Here is a 21,420-nt window from a genome sequence, read left to right on the forward strand (position 1 = left end):
TTCTTGGATGACCAATCCAGCGAGTGGATGAAATGGTGCTGAACATGTGGGGCCAGGGAAAACTGAGCCCATGGATTTTATAGAGTTTGAAGAGCTTCCTATCCTGGAAGTGTCCAGTGCCAGGTTGGATGGGGCTTGGAGCAACCTGGGCTAGTGGAAGGTGTCCATGCCCATGGCCCAGGGTGGAACGAGATGGTCTTGAAGGTCCTGTCCAACCTGGCCTTGAGCACTTCCAGGATGGGGCAGCCACAGCTTCCCCAGGCAACCTGTGCCAGGATTTTACCACTCTCATTGTAAAAAACGTTCCTTACATCCAGAACTTGGAGAAGAACTGGAGACACACATTTTTTTTCTCCTGCTTTGAGGCAGGAAAATAAGTGAGAATAATTTTTTTTCTCCAGCAGCATCACCTAAAGCCTTGAAAGCACAGTCCCCCCCACTCACAACTGCACGAAGAAGCAATTTCTTCTCCCACTCACCAGCAATACTGGGGAAGTGTTAGATGGAGTGTTAATTACCTACAAATGTGATTTATGAGCTGGAAACAATACAAGACACCCACCAACCACCACATACGAGCAACTGGCCAAGCACGAGGGCACCCGGTCCTGGGCGGACTGGGATTGGCACATTGCAGATAACAAATTAATACAACCAGTGGGATTCAGCTGCCATTGATGGTTTAGTTGGAGGCATTATTTCCAACCTTTTAATAGGCTTATTTACAGGAATTAGTCCTTTAATTCCATGTGCTCGTGTATCCAGTGCAGTATAAGCCGGCTGGATGCGACCACAGAGAGAACATCTGCTTTTGTGAGCATTTAGGGAAATTATTGCCAATTACAGGGACGGCAGGTGAGGGCAGCTGGGGAGGGACAATCTGCCAGGAGGGATGAGGAGCATTGCTAGAAGCTGATGTGAGCAGGAAGTTCTCTGGGAACATAAATATCTCAGCAATAAGGAGCTATTGCCCAGAGTGCCACCAAAATACCCTCAGCAAGGAAAGAATTTCCACGGCCTGTGGAGCTTTGGGGTGATCCCTGTTATCATTCACACTGTCAGCATTTTCAGCAGGTCAGTGTCCCAAATATTTCTTCTCATCAGCCCATGCTCCTGAAAACTGACCACACTCTGCTTGCCTCTAGTGGTTCTATTTCCACCCTTTTCTTTTCTCTTTTCTTCTTTTCTTTTCTCTTTTCTTTTCTTTTCTTTTCTTTTCTTTTCTTTTCTTTTCTTTTTTCTTTTCTTTTTTCTTTTCTTTTCTCTTCTCTTCTCTTCTCTTCTCTTCTCTTCTCTTCTCTTCTCTTCTCTTCTCTTCTCTTCTCTTCTCTTCTCTTCTCTTCTCTTCTCTTCTCTTCTCTTCTCTTCTCTTCTCTTCTCTTCTCTCTTTTCTTTTTTTCCCCATCTGTTTTCTACCAATTTTTCTAATCTGCCTTTTCTTCACCTGTTTTCCTTTCCATCTTCCATGCCCAAGAGGGGTGTCCTCGTTTAAGGCAAAGCGATGCTGTAGGCACAGGTCACGGAGCCAAACCAAGCTGGGCACCTTCTATCATTGCTACTGCTATAAACACATTATATAAAAATATATTTATGGATGTGACCAGAAGGTCAAGGGAGGAGATTCTGCCTCCAGTGCTGTGTCCAGCTCTGGGATCCCCAACATCAGAAGGACGTGGAGCTGCCGGAGCAAATCCAGAGGAGGCCATGGAGATGCTCCAAGGGCTGGAGCCCCTCTGCTCTGGAGCCAGGCTGGGAGAGCTGGGGATGCTCACCTGGAGAGGAGAAGGCTCCAAGGAGAGCTCAGAGCCCCTTCCAGAGCCTAAAGGGGCTCCAGGAGAGCTGGAGAGGGACTGGGGACAAGGCATGGAGGGACAGGACGCAGGGAATGGCTTCCCAATGCCAGAGGGCAGGGATGGATGGGAGATTGGGAAGGAATTCTTCCTTGCGAGGCTGGGGAGGCCCTGGCACAGGGTGCCCAGAGAAGCTGTGGCTGCCCCTGGATCCCTGGAAGTGTCCAAGGCCAGGCTGGATGGGACTTGGAGCAGCCTGGGACAGTGGAAGGTGACCCTGCCCACAGCAGGGGGGTGGAACTGGATGAACTTTAAGGTTCCTTCCAACCCAAACCATTCTGTGATTCGATGATTCTGTGATTATGTATCTACAAATGTATTATAAACCTAATACAATAGAGCCACTACAAATTATAAACCCAATAAAAACCTAAATAAACCTACCATAAACCCAGTATCACTGCAATAAACATATTTCCTGCTGACACAAGATTGTAAGAACCAGTCCTAAACACCACAGTGGGTTCAAGCCCCTGCTGATACGGACACAAAACCTAATGTTCAGTAGTTCTGAAAAACATATAATTAAAATGCAGCTTCTTATCTTTGAAGTGATTAACCAACATCCTGGGATGACTGACTTTTAGCCCTCCCATGTTATTCACAATTCATCCTCTATTTTCATCTCCCCAACAAAAGGCTGAACTCAACTGTATTATTGTCAGCCTGGGCTTTTATCTCCAGCCTTCGAAGCGGCCAAGGCATGGGACAGAACAATGGCTCTCACAGGAGAACAAATACAATCTGAACAAAAATACCCTGTTGCTAAGGTCTAAACCAGCCTTTTTTTGGGCACAGCCGGGTAGCTGGGAATTCCAGAGAACCCTATATAAAAAAAAAAGGGAGAATTAGGACTCGGATAGGGAAGGTAACCTGACACTCAGCACTGCTGTGCTCTTCCCTCCAGGATGGCATTTAAAATAAGAGTATCACATAAAACCAAAGCCCATGATTGGGAGGAAAGCTGAAGTTGGAGGAGCGAGCCCAGAGGTCCATGGAGGTGTTGGGCCACACAGCCATAGTGCAGATGTTGGGCAGGTCCAGCTGGGACCTCCTCTCCAGAAAAGCCCTGGCCCCAACCACAATGATTTCTCTTGTGAAATCCACCCCCAAAAGCAACTGCAGAGCAGCTGTGTGTGGTTTCTGCATCCTCAGCCAAGGGAGCAGCACCTGCTTCTGCTTTTGGGGTTCAGCAGAGAAATGGTCCTCCCCAGCAGCGTCTGGGCAAGGAACTGAGTCTGGCTGTGGCGTCCTCCCCACTAAACACAAGGGTTTCCAGCAGCAACGTGGATCTGGGGTCAGGAGTAACCCCAAGATCAGGAAAAGCACGACTGACAGCCCTGGCAAGGTGCTGCAGGGTGGGATATTGGGTGAGGGGACAGCATAGCCTTGGTGGTCCACAGAGGCCACCAGCCTCCATGACCAGCCCACCATCCTCCCCCTCTAGATGGAGCTGCAGGAGAAGCCTGAGGTCCCTCCCTAAAGTGAAGGTGGATGCACCCCATCATCTCCAAGAACAGAATCACAGGCTGATGGAATGGCTTGGGTTGGAAAGGACCTTAAAGACCATCCAGTTCCAAGCCCTGCCATAGGCAGGGACACCTCCCACTACCCCAGATTGCTCCAAGCCCCGTCCAACCTGGCCTTGGATACTTCCAGGGATAGCCACAGCTTCTCTGGGATATCCATTCCAGGGCCTCATCACCCTCAAAGGGAAGAATTCCTTCCCAATATCCAACCCTGCCCTTTGTCAGTTTGCAGCCATTCCCCCTTGTCCTGTCACCTGCAGCTCAGTGCTAGAAAAGAGAACAAGTTCCTGAGGCAATTACATGAAAACCAGCAAATTACCAGTTTAATTATTTCTTCCTGCCACATACCAGTAAAATGCCCATCATGGCAAATCAAAAAATACAGAGCCTCCCAAAATAATGCTCCCGTCCTTTGGTGAGGCAGTTCTGTGCTGAAAACCTGCTCAAAAGCCTGGAAGAGCTGCTGTGCTCAGGGGCACCATGGCGGCAGCAGCTGCCGGAAGGAACAGCTTCTCTGAAGTGTTTGGAGATTGTGTTTGCACTGGGACCACAAATATTTTTGGACACACGTAGGCAGCGGTGAAGAGATGAATCCTGGCCATTTCACGCGCAAAACAAAACACAAAGAGGGAATTTCAAGTTTCCTTGATGACAGCAGAGACTGGATGCATGTAAAAGAGACAACAGAGTCAAGGTAACACTGGAATTCAGTTTTTATGGCCCATTTTGCTTTTTCCCCCAATAAATGAGTTCTCCCTGAGCAGCCATTAAACATCACCATTTGTCACTTAGATTTTAGTGATATGAAAATAAACATTAAGAGGCTACGACAGAGCTGAAATCCCCCTGCATTAGGCACCTAAGCCAAACAAAATTATGCTGAATTAAATTAATTTCAGTCCCATCCGGAAGGACAGAGCCCTCCACTCAGATTAAATCATTCCAACAGCAATGAAGACGCCAGCACCCGAGACATCCCCATCCTTGAAAGTCTTTGCTGTTCCTTTTAAAAGGCTTTGAAAAGCAGCTTTACTACAAAAACACCCATTTCCATCAGGCCCTGGATAGCAGCATAATACACAGAAGGCTCCTCAGTGTTGCTGTTAAATAAGAGACCCCCCAAACCAGGCATTAAATGGTACAGGAGCTCCCACACAACAGAGAGGGCTTTCTGTGCCTGCACGGACACAACACAAAGTCTGTTGCTCGAGACCAGGACGGTGTTTGGCGGCGCAAGAGCCTGGCCTGACAAACTCATCTCGTTTTTGCAGAGTCATGGCATGTTTGGGTTGGAGGGGCCTTAAAGACCACTCAGTTTCACCTCCCTGACACAGGCAGGGACACCTTCCACTAGACCAAGTTGCTCCAAGCTGGTCTTGAACACTTCCAGGGATCCAGGGGCAGCCACAGCTTCTCTGGGCATCCTGTGGCAGGGCCTCACCATCCTCACAAGGAGAAATTCCTTCCCAATATCCCATCTAACCCTGCTCTCTGGCAGTGGGAAGCCATTCCCTGTGTCCTGTCACTCCAGGCCTTGTCCAAAGTCTCTCTCCAGCTCTCCTGGAGCCCCTTTAGGCTCTGGAAGGGGCTCTGAGCTCCCCCAGGATCCTTCCCTTCTCCAGGTGAACACCCCCAGTTCTCCCAGCCTGGCTCCAGAGCAGAGGGGCTCCAGCCCTCAGAGCATCTCCATGGCCTCCTCCAGACTCGCTCCAGCAGCTCCATGTCTTTCCTGTACTGAGGATCCCAGAGCTGGACACAGCACTGGAGGTGGAGCACCTTGGGAGCAGAGTAGAGAACAGAATCCCCTCACCTGACCTGCTGGCCACCCTTCTTTGGACACAGCCCAGGGTATAATTCTCTTCCTGGGCTGTGAGCTGGCTCATTTTTCATCCACCAACACCCCCAGATCCTTCTGGGCAGGGCTGCTCTCAATCCATTCATCCCTCAGTCTGTTCTGATCCTGGGAATGCCCCCATCCAGGCACAGGACCTTGCACTTGGCCTTGTTTAACCTCATGAGGATCACGAGGCCCCTCTTCCCCAGCCTGCCAAGGTCCCTCAGCATGGCATCCTGTCCCTCAAGTGAATCACCTGCACCTCTCAGCTTGGTGCCATCACTTTTGACCCCATGCCATGCACCCTGAGGCCATCCTGGCTCAAATCCTCCTTGTTGCCCTTAGTCCAAACCAAATCCAGTCCAATCCTTCAGCGGCACACATCCATCTCCGAGTTGTGCCCTGTCCCAAATCAGACACATTCCTGGATGATTATCTATGGGATTGGTTCATCCCAAATGGGTGATGTAGCACCCCAAGCCATCCTGTCCTTGTACAGCAATGGGGGGACACGAGTGCTCAGTTGAAGAACCCCTGCAATCCTTCCATAACCAAATGCAGGGATGTACCAAAGAGGAGGGAGAAAAGGAGATGTCATTTTGGGATGTGCACAAGGCTTAAAACCAAAATCCTACAGATGGAAAAGGGGCAACATCTAACAGACAAAGAAAGCAAAAGGGATGTTACAAGCGGTCAGTTCATTACAGGGCCATTTTTGGACACAGCAGTGCTGGGTTAATGGTTGGACTCAATGATCTGAGAGGTCTTTTCCAACCTAACTGAGTCTATGATTCTATTTCTACCTTAATAACACCCTCAGGTTGGGGCACCATTCTCGAAGGAACCATCTCCAAAGAATTTCAGAGATCTAGACGTGATTTCCAGAAGTGCCTTGACTTAAATATGAACCAACAAGCCTCTACTCCTCTGTGGAGTACTTTCCTCTACTCCTCTCCCCCACAGCTTTACAGGCATCCCATGGGTTCTGGCTGTGATTTGCCTGGCTTTAAAACCCACGTTCTCCAGATGTTATGGGATCTCTTCACATGCTCTGTACATCCCTGATGCTCTGATGTACAAATGCTTGTACAATTACACGTTTGGATGCTGACTGCTCCCCACCTCCCACTCTGGAAGCTGCAGGAAAAGCAGACCTGGAGTCTTCGGAAAAAAATGGTGCCATCTTCATCCTCAATTAATGAATTATCCCATCAGGAGCACAAGAAAGGGATTAGCTCTGAAGTGCCCCCTGGTTGCTTTGCTGAAGGAAAGCCTCATATCTCCACCACCACTTTGCAGAGGATGACAATGAAGACAAAGGATTCTTGAGTGGAATTCTGATCCCCTCCCAGCTCCAAAGCAGGCAAGATGACAGGTACAGCTCAGCCTCTAAAGCAGGTTTTGCACTATTGGAAAAGACTGGAAAGAGAGAGCACAGGGCAAAGCAGAGCAGTATCTGCTCTCTCCAGGTAGCCTTTCCTGGCAGCAGAAGGGCATTTCAGGTGTAGGATACTCTTAAACCACCTGGAGGAACCAGTTATTCATGGCAGATACTAAGATAGTTATTAAGAGTCCAGGAAGGAACATCAACAGTGAGATACTTTTAATCCTTGCTGGTGTGGACTGGAATTAAAATTAATGAGTTTGAAATGAATGGCCACTCATCCCAACTCACACCCCAACACATCTCTCTGGCTGTGACATTAAGGTAGAGACTGAATTAATCCAACACCATCTTCCCCCTGACCTATTTGGGCACAGAGATAAGACCCCCAAAAATACCTCACAATATCCAGCCTGCCATAGGCTGGTTTTTATCCCCACCACTGATTCTCCCCCTGCTCCAGAGGACACTCTGAGGGACAGGAGAAGCTGTAGCATCTCTGAAAGCTGCTTTAGTACAAAGGGAAGGACCTGGAGGGAAGGGAAGGAAGGTTTCAGATTTGGTTGAAGGATGCAGCTGTTGCTGAGCAGCTTTAACTCCTCTCATCCCAGATTAGCTCCTCGGAACTCACCAGGAACTTTCCAGCTGTTTCACTTGCTGGAACGATGCCACATTTGTGTGTCAGACTAAACATCTGTGCTTTTAAGCCCGGGATTTTCAGATCAGATCTATGTGTTTGGAGGGGGAAAATAACAACACAAACTGTCTGTTAGGGGAGTTCCATTGAACAGAGCCACCATTATTTCTTCCTCCCCATCCCCCACATGACCCCTCCTCTTCTCCCTCCACAGGCAAAGCGGTTCAACAGATTTCAGGAAAATGCAGAGAAAAACAATATTGTACATTTTCTGTGGTCAGTCTTTTCCTGTTAAGTCAGAGAGGAGCTACTAGAAACACAGCCTGCAGTTGGCATCTTCTCCTCCTGCTTCACCGCTTCAGGGGAGCACCCAACCTGGGATCTGGGGTTTGAGCTGGGTATCCCAGTATGAACTGGGAAAGGGTGCTGGTTTACCCCATGGGTGTGTGCAGTCATGTGTTTCCATTCCTGCTCTTACAGGGCACCCACTGGAAGAGATGACAGGATCCCTCCAGTTTTTGGCTTTTGGTGCTCCACCAGCTCCACATCATCCCCTTTTCCACCCTCCCAGCTCTCCATAAGCCCTCACTACTGGAGCAGCCTTTGGCCCCTGCTGACACCATCCCCACCCTCACTTGAAGACAGGAGTTAAGTACTTCTGTGTTGACAGCTGGCTCTAAAGTATCTCAGATGGTCAGTACAGCCGTGGGGACCATGATCTGTGCTTCTGGTCTGATCCCCCACTGGAGGGGCACCCCATATTCCACCATCAGCATCATCTCACGCCTCAGCATCTTTGTTCTCTCCCCTCACCTCCCTCGCAGGGAAGAATATCTTCCCAATATCCATCTAAACCTGTCCCTGCCACCAAGCACCACCCCAGGCTTTTCCCTGTGTCCCACAAGACCCTCACGGCCCAACAGCATTTTTGTTTGGGGCTTTTGCTTCTTTTCCATTTCAAAAGACCTGAGATATTACAAGAGCTGGCACATGGAACACCAAAATTGGGGGTTTAACAGCCTGGCAGGTAAAAACCATGAGTCACAAAGCATAGGAGCACTCAAGGACATCAAATTGCACAAGCCCTGCAGTAAAAGGAGGACTCGGTGGGGCAGAAGAAGGGAAATCTGGCGCCTCTTGTTCACACCCAGTGGGTCCCTGGAGCAAAGTGCTCCCAGGACCACACCTGTGGCACAATGATCTGCTCACCTGCCATGAGCCAGGGAGCCAGCCGGGAAGCAGGTGACAAGCTGGGCAGCCAAGGACAGTGATGTGTCCCAGATCTTTGCCATCATCTCCATCCTTCCTTGTTGTGCAGGAACTTTGGGATCAGGGAGCCAGATATTGTTTCGGCATGACAGAGTAGCGGCATCAGGTTTTTGTGTGTGCACCCACCTCCCCTCTCCCAGCCCAAGGGAGCTGCCACTCAGGCTCTTCCCACCCTTTTTATAGAGGAAATCAGTGTCAGGATTAAAGGGGGCTCCTGGGTGAGAGGCTGATGCGAAAGGGCAGGAACCGGAGAGGTGACAGCGAGGAGACGGGGGCTGAGCGAAGTGAGGAGCTGTTCCTCTGTGCTGCAGCCTCCAGCCATGGAACCTCAGTGGCAGCTGAGTAGCAGAGGGAGGAGAGAGAAGAACACCTGTGTTCAGGTTGATGAAAATACTGGGGGACCACGTAAAAAGAGAGAGCTCCTGCTTCTGCTGCTCCTGAGTGTCGCTGCTCTGGGCCATCCTCAGATGACCCCAGGTTTTACTGGGAGAGGAAAATTTGATTTCAAGTCTTACCCTGGAAGTCCTTTGGTTGCACTAGATGGAAGAAGCTCTCTTGGGAAGTGAAGCACAGAGGTCTCAATTCCCTGCTGAACCAAGCCCTGGCATACCCAATTCCCACAGAACAGACAAACAAGTGGCCTTTTTCCTTCCTCTTTCCCAGCAAAATGAGAAGCATCTCCAACATTTGGCTATCCCGTGCCTACCAGGACATCTGTGGTTTGGGTGGAAGAACAACTTAAGGTTTCCATACAACCCCTCACTCTCCCCACACATCCATCCGTCTCCCATGTGGTTTGGGAGCAAAATCCACGTTAAGGCAGAGAGAAGTGGATTTTTAGGGTTTTTTTTAATGGATCCTTTGCAGCGCTCTGATCCTAAGCGCTCTTAGCAGCTCTGGGAGGACAGATCCCAGCCTGCTGCATGTTCCTCTACTGAGGGAGAGAGGAAGCCTCTCAGAGATCTGCATCACCTGCTCATGGATGTTCAAAGCCTTCTGTTCACCGTGAACCATGTCACCCCAGCTCTTTTCAAGGATGACTCCTTGTGAAAATCAGTTAAAGGCAGGGCCAGGCTGCACTTACCTTGGCACCTGATTGCCTTCCAGAGTCCTCCCATTTCCTCCCTGAGCAATTAATTAATAGCTTGTCAGTGGGGAGAGGAGGAATAAGGCACTTCACCCCATTTTTCCCGTCTTTTGCCACTGTGGCCAAACCCTTGACCATGCCTAACACCTGCAGTTTGTCAGAGTATTGCAAAATAATACTACTTTATTGCTAGCTAAATATCATATTATTATATATGATTAGCATAGCAAAATAATACTATTCTATTGACAGAAGCTATCAATAAAAACCCCGAGATCCTTTTTTTGGGATGCTACAGGGATTAAGCTGCTTCCAAAGACGAGATGCAAGGTCACCCAGAAGCGCTGGAGCTGATAAACAGCCCCACGACCGCTTTATAATCTGTGCCAAACAAACCAAGCATTTCAGAATAATGTTCAGAAAGGTGAAACACCTGTTGTATATAATTTCCAATGTTCCTGCTGAGGAAAAAAAAACCAAATTCCTCCTTGCTGCTGTGGCAGAAAGCGTCCATTCCAGGCTCCATGAACTTTCCATCCCAAACGCAGCACACCGAAACACGCCGCTGTGTCCAACTGACCCATTTTTTCCCTTTACAGACTGGGTGAATAGGGACAAAACCATCTTATTTTCATTGAGAAAACATAATTCCCTCTAAGCAAGGTGCGATCCTGGCCTCGCTCTCCCGACGGCGAGTCCCCTCCTGACCTATTTACGGAAGTGCTGCAGCGAGGATTTCGGCGTGATCCGCCGCGGAAAAGCCTAAAATTACACTGCCCTACAAAGAGCTGGGATAAATTGACCCCTCTAAGCAAACGGGTTGCCAGGCTTTTATCTTCCCCCCATTGTTGGCTGACGCTGGAGCGGAATAATGAGACGATGCGGGGCTCTACGGGGCACGATTGGAAAACTCTGCCTTAGCAACTCAATTGTGTCCCTGATGCCTGCGCTGGCTTTTATACACAGCTACTGGTTTGGAAAGCTGCTTCTGATTTCACACTCACTCAATAAAGCTGCATTTATGATGTTCATCCGCTTATTTTTGCCTGGTGTTACGGTAAAGGGAATAAATTACGGGGTTTGGGGTTGGGAAGGAGAAGTGACTTTAAAAAAAGGCTGGTGGGGGATTGCTCTGGTTGCATTTTCGTGCCCTTCATCCAGTCTAGACATGAAAGTCTCAGGACACAGATGATTTCCGCCTCTCTGCAGAGGTTGTGCCATGGTATTAAAAAAAGGGGGATGAAGGGAACAATAAGCATCAAGATATGTCTAAAATTAGAGGTTTTCAAAACAATCTGAGTTTACAATATCCCCAGTACAATAAAAGCCAAAAGCGAGCGGGCCAATTATTTAAAAACTGCAGGATAAAAGGAAACCTTGATCAAAACTGTTATCAGGGGAACAAATCTATCTTTATTGTGTTGCAGTTTCGCTGCTGACTGAAATAACTTTTCTAAAATTGCCATTATGCTGCTAAGAATTAGCTAAATAGAAACAACACAGCAAAATCCCACTGCCTTGCCCAAACAATCAACATGACAGCAGCCCACAGTTCCTCCCTATTTTCTGCCAAGGTTTAAATTCCAGTTTGGTTTTCCCTTTATGCACCTTTGCTCATCACACAGAAGATGGATGAGTTGATTTCCATGTGATCTTCAGTTAAATTTGCATTTTGAGTCTCAAGTGGTAGCAAAGCTGCAGTTCCAGGACTTTAAGTGAATGAGTAAATTAAGAGGAAAACACCAAAATTGAGTTTGCTTTTGTGTTGTTATTAGTTTTAATATTAATCTTAAACAAGGAGCAAAATTGATACAACAGCAGTGCCAGAATTATCTTCCTTCTTCTGCCAGGGGAGATGAAAATGTCCTTTAAAATACTGGGGGGAAATAATATTTACAAATCACTGCTGAGAGGAGGGATGCAAAACTGGCAGGGGATCGGAGATTATGCAGCATCCAACTTCTGCTGTCCCTGACCACTGGGAGAATTCAGAAAGAATTAAGAGTTGTCAAGGGGATAAAGTCACTGTCAAGGAGAACGGACTTTTCCTTTGAAAAGCCATCTCTTCTTCTGAGGGAAAACCAGATCCTTCAGAAATCTGACCTTGCACTTGTGCAAGGGAGTGAACGTGCTCTGAGCACAGATCCAGGGCAGATCTCCACAGGCTTTTCCTTAGGAGAGGACAGCGGAGCTGAGGTTCAATTCTCACACATGGAATAAGAAAATATGAGCCCTAAAGTACAGAAGCAAATAAAGACAGGCACTGCAATCCCCATGGCCTCAAAACCACGCACGTGTGGACTGTGTTCACATCCACCCCCGTGTCTCCAGAACAAACATAACCATGGAGTTGCATTTGCTCAGCATCCCTCTGCTCAGTTGCACCACACAAGTTGCTCCTTCATCCAGTGCTCTACAATCCTCCTCCTCTCTGCTTCAGCTCTCTCTATCCCAAGAACTCACACTCAGCACTAAACCAAACTCAATCCATCTCCTTCCTAAATGCTATGCACAGTCCACTTTCTCACCTTCTCCCTCCTCCCACGTCCTACAGCTGTTTCCTCCATCACAACCACCCTTCCCAGGTAAGAAATGATTCTCAGATCTCTCCATTCCTCCTTGGAAATCCATATCAAGTCATATATCCTTGCTTTTCTTCCCATCAACAGGCACAGCACCCACTTTGGTAGATAAACAAGGTTGGTGGCAAATCACTCGTGACCTTCAAGCCATGATTCAGCCATGACACACCAACAGCCAGCAGCCACATAATTTCATGTTACAACTGGGTCAAATCCTAACCTGCTTCACAAGGTTTCCTCATCACCACCCTGCGTGATGACCAAGAGGTAAAGAGAGGGGAAATAAAAAGTTCATGGCCAGCTACAGGGTACCCAGAGAAGCTGTGGCTGCCCCTGGATCCCTGGAAGTGTCCAAGGCCAGGTTGGACAGGGCTTGGAGCAACCTGGGCTAGTGGAAGGTGTCCCTGCCCATGGCAGGGGGTGGTACGAGCTGAGCTTTAAGGTCCCTTCCCACCCAAACCATTTTGTGATTCCATGATGATACATTCTGCTCCAAATTCTTCCCCATTCTCAGAGTTCTGTCCTGTGGAGCAAACAGCAAACAGGATTTTTTGTGGGTGAAAGCAGAGAAAAAGCTGTTCAAATCTCAGTGAAACAATTTTCAGTTCACAAGGTCCAGAGCTGACACCCCACGGACACTGGGATGTTTTGGGAGATGCCTCAGCTGCAGCTTCAGGGAAGGTGAAGAGCACTCCCTGCAAAGAGGGTTACATCCTCCTAAGCCTAGGAAGAGTCACAGCAGGGGATAAAAAGTCTATTTTAATTGAAAACATTTAATTGAAAATATTTCAGAGTGGCAGAATCACAGCCCAGGAAAACAGCAACCCTGTACGCAGTGAGTGATCCCTAAGGCCACCACACTCCCCAGCTCAGCTCCCCTCCCCACCTCTCAGCAGGAGGAAATGAAAACCACATGGACTGGCCAGGGAAGGGATTGATTAGATCATCTGGTCCTACCCACCATGCAGAAAAACTGCTCCCTACAAGAAATTTCCCAAATTGCTCCATCCAGTCTCCCTTACAAAAGTCCAAAGCGATGGAGTTTCCAGCTCTTCTCCTGGGATATGATTGCTCCCTGCAGGAAGCCTTTCCTAGCAAGACTTTCCTTTCAACAGTATCTTCATTTCAATTTGCAGCCCCCCTCTCTCCCCTGCCTGTGTGCATTTATGAACTACACTAATGAAACAGATTAATACCAAAAAGGAATTACAATCTAGGAATAAATTAGTTTATTTTCCTTTTATCCTCTACCAAAAACCCCTCAACACGTCAAAGGAAGTCTGAGTCTCTCTGAAATCTTCCTTTTTAAATTGGTCCCACTGCTCATAATTACACGTCCCCTCTATCCATACAAGTTACTTTGCTTTTCTTTCCCCTGCTCCTTTTTTAGGGAGGAGGGAATGAAGGCAAAGAAAAGAGTAAGAAAGGGTGGGATAAGGGGAGAGAGGAGAGGGACCCGTCCCATCTGATCAGCCTTAATTGCTTGCAACACTCCCCAAATGTATGAAAATGAAGGTTATGATACTGGTGTTGCCTGATGAATATTCCCAACTTCATTCCAGATGCAGGATCTGAGTTTATCCCACGATTGGCCTTTCTGCACCAGGCAACAGCTTCGGCTTCCCAGAAATACCATGGAGGAGAAAGGCTGAGATGTGGTCAAATTGTGGGCAGCAGCTTGGAGAAAAAAAGGACCAAGGGCTCAAATGCTGCTCCAAAGAAATATTATTTGTTCACAAAAATTGGAAGGGCTGCAAAAGATAAACAAACCCCCAAATATCCACCAGGCTGGAGGTTAAGCACATGCTGATAAAGGGCATCAAAAATGCAATGACTTTTCCACTGAAAAAGTCCTAAAAACCACTAGATCGGAAAACTCTACTCCAACCACCATCCTATTTCCCCACAGGATTTTACACCCACATCTGGTGGTAAAAGCTATTCTAATTTATTACAAAAAATCGTGATTTTGGGTTTGATCATAATGGAAATTCTCCCACTGTAGCAAATAATGACCCACTAGATCCAAGAGCCTCCTGCTACTTCAAGATCCTCCCTCTGGCACAGGGACACCTTCCACCAGCCCAGGTTGCTCCAAGCCCCATCCAACTTGGCATTGAACACTTCCAGGGGTTGGGAAGTACAGGGATGGGGAATTACAAGTCATTAAAAGCTGTTCCCATCCCACAGATGTTCCTGCTCCCACCAGCTGGTGTCCAGCCCAGCTCAGCTTCACTTTTAAAGGTCTCCACTCCTGTCAGGAGTTCTGCTGGATATCTTCATTCCCTCTTGTTCAAAACATTGTGTGTAAGTCCTTGCTACACAAGGATCTGAAGGCCAACGGGATTTTTTTGGATGGGAGGGCTGCTCCAGGTAGGAAAACCCATGGAGGAGGATGTGAGAGAAGCTCACACTGCAGAGGAACTCTGCTTGCTCCAGCAGCAAAGTTTAATTCCCACCCTTGTACAGCATGTTCTAATAGTTAAAAATATTCAGTTGACTTCCACATCTCCTGTGCCCTTTATTTTTCTGATGGCTTCTCCTGGACGGGAAGTACGGGAAAATCCAAACTGCAGCAGCAGAGCAAAGAGCCAGGAACCACTGCAGCCACTGACCCGGGGCCAACTTTGGGGTTTTTTTGTTTAAAATGCAACTTTTAGAGAGCTGTAAGAATAAATATACATTCTAAACCCTCTAACACTTATTAGAGGTCTAAAATAAAGCAGTCTTGGAAATAGGAAATGCACATCCACAGGGAAAGCTGGAGCACAGGGAGGCAGCCTGCCCTTCCCTGGCTGCACATCTCCCTTTCTTGGCTGCAAGGAGCAGCAAGGAAGTGATTATAAAGCATTTATTTGCAAAATCACAGCCAATAAATCCAAGAGCAACAACACCCTCCCTCACACCACTCAGTCCTTGGGTGGCGGGGGGGGAAGGAGAGCTGTAGGTCTGACCAGCAGGCAGGTGCGTGGCAGATCTTCATTCCAAAGCTTTTTGGGAAGATTCAAGCCTATAAAGTGGAATATTCACCCAGGCTGCCCCTCACCTCTGCTGTTTTGAAGCCCTAGAAAATAAAAAGCCTTAGAAAGGCAATGACGGTTGTGAAACGAAAACGCCTAAAAAGGTTAAAAAAGAAAAAAAAAGGACTGGGCTGCTGAATGAGGAAATGAGTAAGGGCGAGCAAGAGAAAATAAAATGGTACAGAAAAAGCCATCTAAATTCTCCTCCCCTTTCCTGGATACAAATACCATCACAAGAAAACCGTAGGAAGCGAATCTGACTGCTTTGAAAATCACTGAGGTCAAAAGCCTGACAGAAGAAAGGAAAAAGGATTAAACAAAGGGATGATATAATCTATCCAGCTATAATTCAAACCTTCGAGGTATAAATAGCTCCACTACAGGGCTCAAGTCAACCACTAATTTACAGTGCAATCAGGAGGGGGAGGCAGATACCCATCCCCACAAGCAGATTAATCCTTAATTGCTCATTTTTGCATTTCTGACACCTTTCTTTGAAGTACCAAAGCTGGTACTATCTCACAAAAGGCGCTGGTGAGCCTGAAAATTGGAGAGATGAGCCTGGCTGCCGCTTGTTCGGGGCCCTGTGCGCAGTCCCAGCTGCTTTTGTGGGTCCTCCTTGCAAAGAAGAAAGAAGATGGCTCAGATCCATGGGGATAAGAGAGGATCAAAGCCAGCATTTGCCAGTTTGCCACAAAGGGAAGCAGGACTCTCATGATGGCTCGTGTTTCACAATGTTTTTCCAAGACCTTAATTGCAGATAAATACTTACTGGGACATTCAAATACTTGTGAGCACTTCAATTGCCTCAGAGGCTCTGTACATCCCTCTAGGAGTACTGGTAAGGATGGGGTGTATGATGTGAGATAAGAGGAGCAGGATCATCAGGATCATCAGCTGGTGGGGATGGTGGCTGTCACAAAGGGACACCCAACCCCTTCTCCAGTGTTGTGTCCTTCCCACTGGATTCATCTCGATCCGTGTGAGGGAGGCAGTGACACTGATGGAAAGGTAACTGTAGGGGGGTTTCTTCAGTTCCTGCACACATCCTCTACGCAACTGCATCCATTTTTAGGGGAGAAATTCCTTCATTCTTCACCATGTTGTTAACTTCTGAAGTTTGGTTCGAGAGCACATCCCTGGATGTACCTTTGAGAACCCTGCTCTTCCTGTTCTCCTGTGAATCCCAAGTTTCCAGGTGAAATGACTGTGTTTGGTGCTTTCTGAGTGATACTGGCTGTGCCCAGACAGCCCTTGCACGTCCTCACATGTCCCATGGGTTAATTAACTGCTCCACTAATAACCCTCATTGCATCCCAGCCTATTTAAATTGAACGAAAATATCATCCTAAAATCAGAATCACAGAATGGCTTGGGTTGGAAGGGACATTAAAGATCAGCTCATTCCACCCCCTGCCATGGGTAGGGACACCTTCCACTAGCCCAGGTTTCTCCAAGCCCTGTCCAACCTGGCCTTGGACACTTCCAGGGATCCAGGGGCAGCCCCAGCTCCTCTGGGCACCCTGTGCCAGGGCCTCCTCATCCTCACAGGGGAGAATTTCTTCCCGATATCCCATCTATCCCTGCCCTTGGTCAGTGGGAAGCCATTCCCCCTTGTCTCGTCACTCAATCCTTTGTCCCAAGTCCCTCTCCAGCTCTTTTGGAGCCTCTTCAGGCACGGAATCCTCCCCTTCTCCTGCTGCCCACGTGGTGGGATCAGCCCAGGGAATGGCCAGGGCATGTCCAGCCTCTCATCCACCAACAGCCCCAAAACCTTCAGTGCTTCCATATTCCTGCTATTTTCTGCTGATGAGATACTGCATCCAGTATAAAAATTCCTATCCTGTAACACATCAGACTTTGTTTAGCCAACAACTTTCTCCTAACACCATCTCATCACTCACTAACCTCGATTGTGCCCAACCTCTGCTACACAAGACTTTAACTTATTCTCTTTGGGAAGCATCCAGCTTGGTCCCACTACCAGGAGCAGGTTTTTTTGTGTCCCAGTGGGTTATTTCATTAGGATGTGCCCCTGGAAATTGTATTTCAGGCTGAGTGTGCAGCTAGTGGGAAGAAAGACTTCTCAATGATGCATTTTCCGACCAAAATAGAAGCAGCATCTTTAAACACAAACAGATTTCAGCTTCCAGCACAGCGGTCCCGGGGCAGGAGACTGAACCAGCTTTAACTACTGAAGTCACACAGGGAAGAATTTGTGAAAAAAAAAAAAGAGTGTGGTTTCTGTATTACAGCAGCCACGTGCTCCAGATGGATTAAATGCCATGTAGGCTGGTGAGAAAAAAAATAATGTTGCTCCTCCCCCGAAACAGAATTCACATCAAAACTGGATCAAGCACAAAGCAAAAGTCACCAAATGCTTCAAAAGCAGCGAATTGTACCAAATTCAGATGTTAAAGCATCACTGGGGAAAAAAAACCCCACAACACCCTGTGGTATGAAACTCTGAAAATGTATGTTAAAAATTGTGTAACAGAGAATTTTTCCATATTTTTGCTCCCAAGAATAAAGACTGGGATAAATCAACAGCTGAAAGGGCTGAAAGTCATCTTGCTGTGAGCCTTTGTTAATAAAAATCAGAGTATGGATGAAATCATTCAAGCTGAAAAGCAGAGCAAATGTTTTAAAAGGTATTTTCCTTTGAAAAGGAAAAATCTGCCTCACAGTGAAGAGAAGCAGCAAATCAGTTCACGACATTTCTTTCCTTTTGTGACGGGGAAAATTTATTAAAATTACGATTGCTGCACAAGAAAATAAAGTCATTTCATTACAAGCAAGACATGAAGCACTGAGGAAGAGTTTCTTCCCCTGCTAAAGCTCAAACTCCAGGGCTGCCCCCATGAGATTACAAAGTACGGATGCCCAGGGCACAGTGTGTGGACCAAAGGTGTGGCTGAGCATCCTGGTGATCGTCTGCATCCCATCCCTTAACCAGCATTTCCAATTAAGCAGATAGGATTCCTGTGAGATTCCTCTTACAGATCCATCATGGACTTCAGCAAGCTGACAGCCCTTCCAAAAGCCCAGAAACAGCCACTTTAAAAACAATGAAAACTCCTGAACACCCGCCTGAGGGATGAACAAACCGGTGTCTAGCAGATATTATCTTTTTTTTATTTAAAGGCAAATAAAATGGAAGCGGGGAGTAGATGGTTTTAAAGCAGTTAATGCAGAGCTGGGTTGCCAGCCAACATCTCACTAAACCATCTTCCCAAATGGAACATTTCAGGCCCTGTTCAAAGCACATAAAAATAAAGAAATAGATATTAAACAGGTTTTGATGGAACCTCTGGCTGCTTGGGAAAAGGACTTTTAACAGATTCACCGGTGAAGCAAAACAGTAGCTGGGAAGCATCCTCCTGCAAAGCTGACCTTCCATCAATCAACTGGCTCAAAACCAGTGCCATACGGGGATTCCCAGTTTGTTTTCATGCTGTGGACACCTGTTAGCATCCCTGGCGAAATATCTGAGGGTGGTTTTAATGCTGCTGATGGCACTCAGGCCAGGTTGACCACAGTGGCAGCTGAAGAGAAAATTCATTTCCTGTGACCTGTCATTTGAGGAAACAAATCTCCATCCTGCCCAAGGTGTGTCTGAGCTCCAGGACAGCCCAACTGAGCATCTGGCAGCTCTGGAAGGAGGTGGAGCAGCACCACAATGTGCATGTCAAGGTATTCTTGCAGCCCAGCACCTGCAGGACCAGGGCTCTGCTTTCCTTCCCCAGCAGCATTTAGAGACATGCTGAGCTGGCAGTGGCATGGCCTGAGGCAGCTGGAGGCACTGACCCTCTGCAGCTGGAGTTTCAGGTTGGTTTTTCAGCACTGACTGGTGTCTTTAGAGGACACCTGCTCTCCCCGTGTGAAACCTCATCCTCTCTGCTGTGTTTTCACTCCAAGACAGACTGGGAAGATAAAAATCCAGCCAACACCACCCTTCACGAGGATCCCGAGGTGTTTCAGCCATTCCTGGGGCTCCCTGAACATTCCAGTTTGGGGAAGCACTGAAGGGCAGAGCTCCAGCCCTTCCAAATAATTTCATTTTTGCTTAGATTTAACTCTTTCCATCCAGACCCTTCACACTGTTCATGGTCACTACCTGTGATTTTGAGTTCACCTTTGGGATGAAGGCAGGGAGACACTGAACATCCCAGCAGGTGCCTGCTGAACTCCCATCCCTTCCTTCCTCACATCTGAGTCCTCTTGCATAGACTAAAACACCAACACAACACAAATCCTGACCAACTTCTCTCCTGAAAAACCCAACCCAGCTTCCACAGCTACTCCACCACCTTTCTACTGCTTAGTCCCTTGAGCCATTTTCCCCCTCTTACAGAGCTCTCACCCCACCACTAGTTTTCTCTGCAAGGAGGAACCTTATATAACTAAACCCAAACGGGATGCAGCTGCAGAGACCATCCTGCTCAGTCCCACCTGTGCCTCAGAAGCTCAGGTGTCAGTTTGGATGCCATAACATCCACTCATTTTGGGGAAGAAACAGCAACATTTCATCCTCAAAACTAGCTTGTCTCAAATAAAAAGTTTTTTTGCAAAATCATCGTCTTGCTCACATGATCTTGTTGATTCAGCAAGCTGGTCTAGTGGAAGGTGTCCCTGCCCATGGCAGGAGGTTGGATTAGATGGTCTTTAAGGTCTCTTTCAACCCAAAGCATTTTATGGTTCTGTGATTCTATGACTTCCCTACCCCCTTGCACAAGACTGGAAGAGGTCCATACTAACATTTTTTGTTTGCTTGCTTTTTTATTTTTTTTTTTTAATTAAGGAACAGGTCTAGTTGGATTTTGAACCTACAAACTTCCTCCAGAACGACAGCAGGTTGACCTTGTGCTTCCTCAAAGCTCAGCCCAAGGTAAGACCTGAAGTTGCCAAGAACATCTGCTGAGTGAGGTGCAGCCAAGCTGGGCACCTTCCACGGGGGAAAAAGAGACTTGAAGAGGTAAAACACAGCTTTATTGTAGTATAAACTCCATCTGTATTTGAAGTGTTTCACTTTAAAGAGCTTCTCCTCTCCCTCCAGCTCTCCCAAGAGAGAACTGCTCACCAAGGCACACGAACCACATCAAATGGAAGCAGAACCCAGCCAAGCAGCTCAGACACAGCTCCCATCCCACAAATGCTCTCTGCAGCAGCAAAACTATGGATCACAGTATTTCTTTCCCTAAATATTCCACATTTCACCTGGTACACCCCCCACCTCCTGCACTGCAACTTATACGCTGGGCAGAAGTACCTGGCTAAGAGAGGACAGGAGAGAAAGGGAAAATGTCTTGCATACTGATGGGTATCTCTAAAATGCAGTAAATTCAAGTTTGGGAATTAAATTCCCTCAGCAATGGTCAACCAAAATCTAGTTTCTCTCTAAAGCTGTCCTCCTCCTTGGTCCCCAGATCACCCTTCCATGTTCCCCAAGCAATAATTTACCTCCTTCCCCAGCGAGTTCATCCCTTGGCTCCACAGGTGCCAACTGTGCCCTCTCTCACCCCAAGTGTTGTTATATTTCGATGAAGCTCAGAGCAACCGGTGGAGTTTGTAAGACAAATTCACATTTTGTGTCAGAACTGGAGGATTTACGCATCAAAAGCTTGTCTGGCTTCTCCCCACCTGCAGCCGTTTACCTGCTGCCAGGTATCACTTCCCATAAAATTGCACCCACCTTACACCACCACAGGTAAAGGATCACAGCCCTTGGAAATACACAGAATAATTCCATTTTCCAGCCTGCCTTACATCCCTGTGTACATCCACATACAAAAATCCCCAACCCAAATATCTGCTTGCCCTCAGGATGACTCTGTGTGAAAAGGGAACAGATCCCTGACCAAGCACTGGTGGTTCTGCACCACAAGTAGATCGTCCGTGTGTTTAATGCATCACAAATCCATCCACCCACCAGCTGGAGCTGCGAGGGGTCCATGTGTCCCTTGCCAGATTCCTGTGTAATTTTCTTCTTAATCGTTGCATAATCCAGGGAAGATTTGTACAGCAATATTAAAGGAAAAGTCGCTGGTGGAGAGAGAGGAAAACACCGGTGACGGTGCCAGCCTGACAGGGGATTTCCATGCTTTGCTCTTGGAAAGACCTGATAAGATGGATGTATTTGTTTTAGCTTTCAGCAAGGAACCTCAAGGATTTGGATTACAAAATCCTTAAATAACATCACGAGAACTGAGTTCTGGAAAAGGAGATAGG

General features: G+C 47.5%; 1 protein-coding gene across 2 annotated transcripts in view; it reads right to left on the reverse strand.

The window, feature by feature from the left end:
• The window catches only part of PTPRA (protein tyrosine phosphatase receptor type A), a 114,633-nt gene that overhangs the window by 31,803 nt on the left and 61,410 nt on the right, over positions 1-21,420 (reverse strand). The gene's annotated exons all lie outside the window — the stretch shown is intronic.

This window comes from Corvus hawaiiensis, chromosome 5, assembly GCF_020740725.1.
Source record: "Corvus hawaiiensis isolate bCorHaw1 chromosome 5, bCorHaw1.pri.cur, whole genome shotgun sequence".
Lineage (NCBI taxonomy): Eukaryota > Metazoa > Chordata > Aves > Passeriformes > Corvidae > Corvus > Corvus hawaiiensis.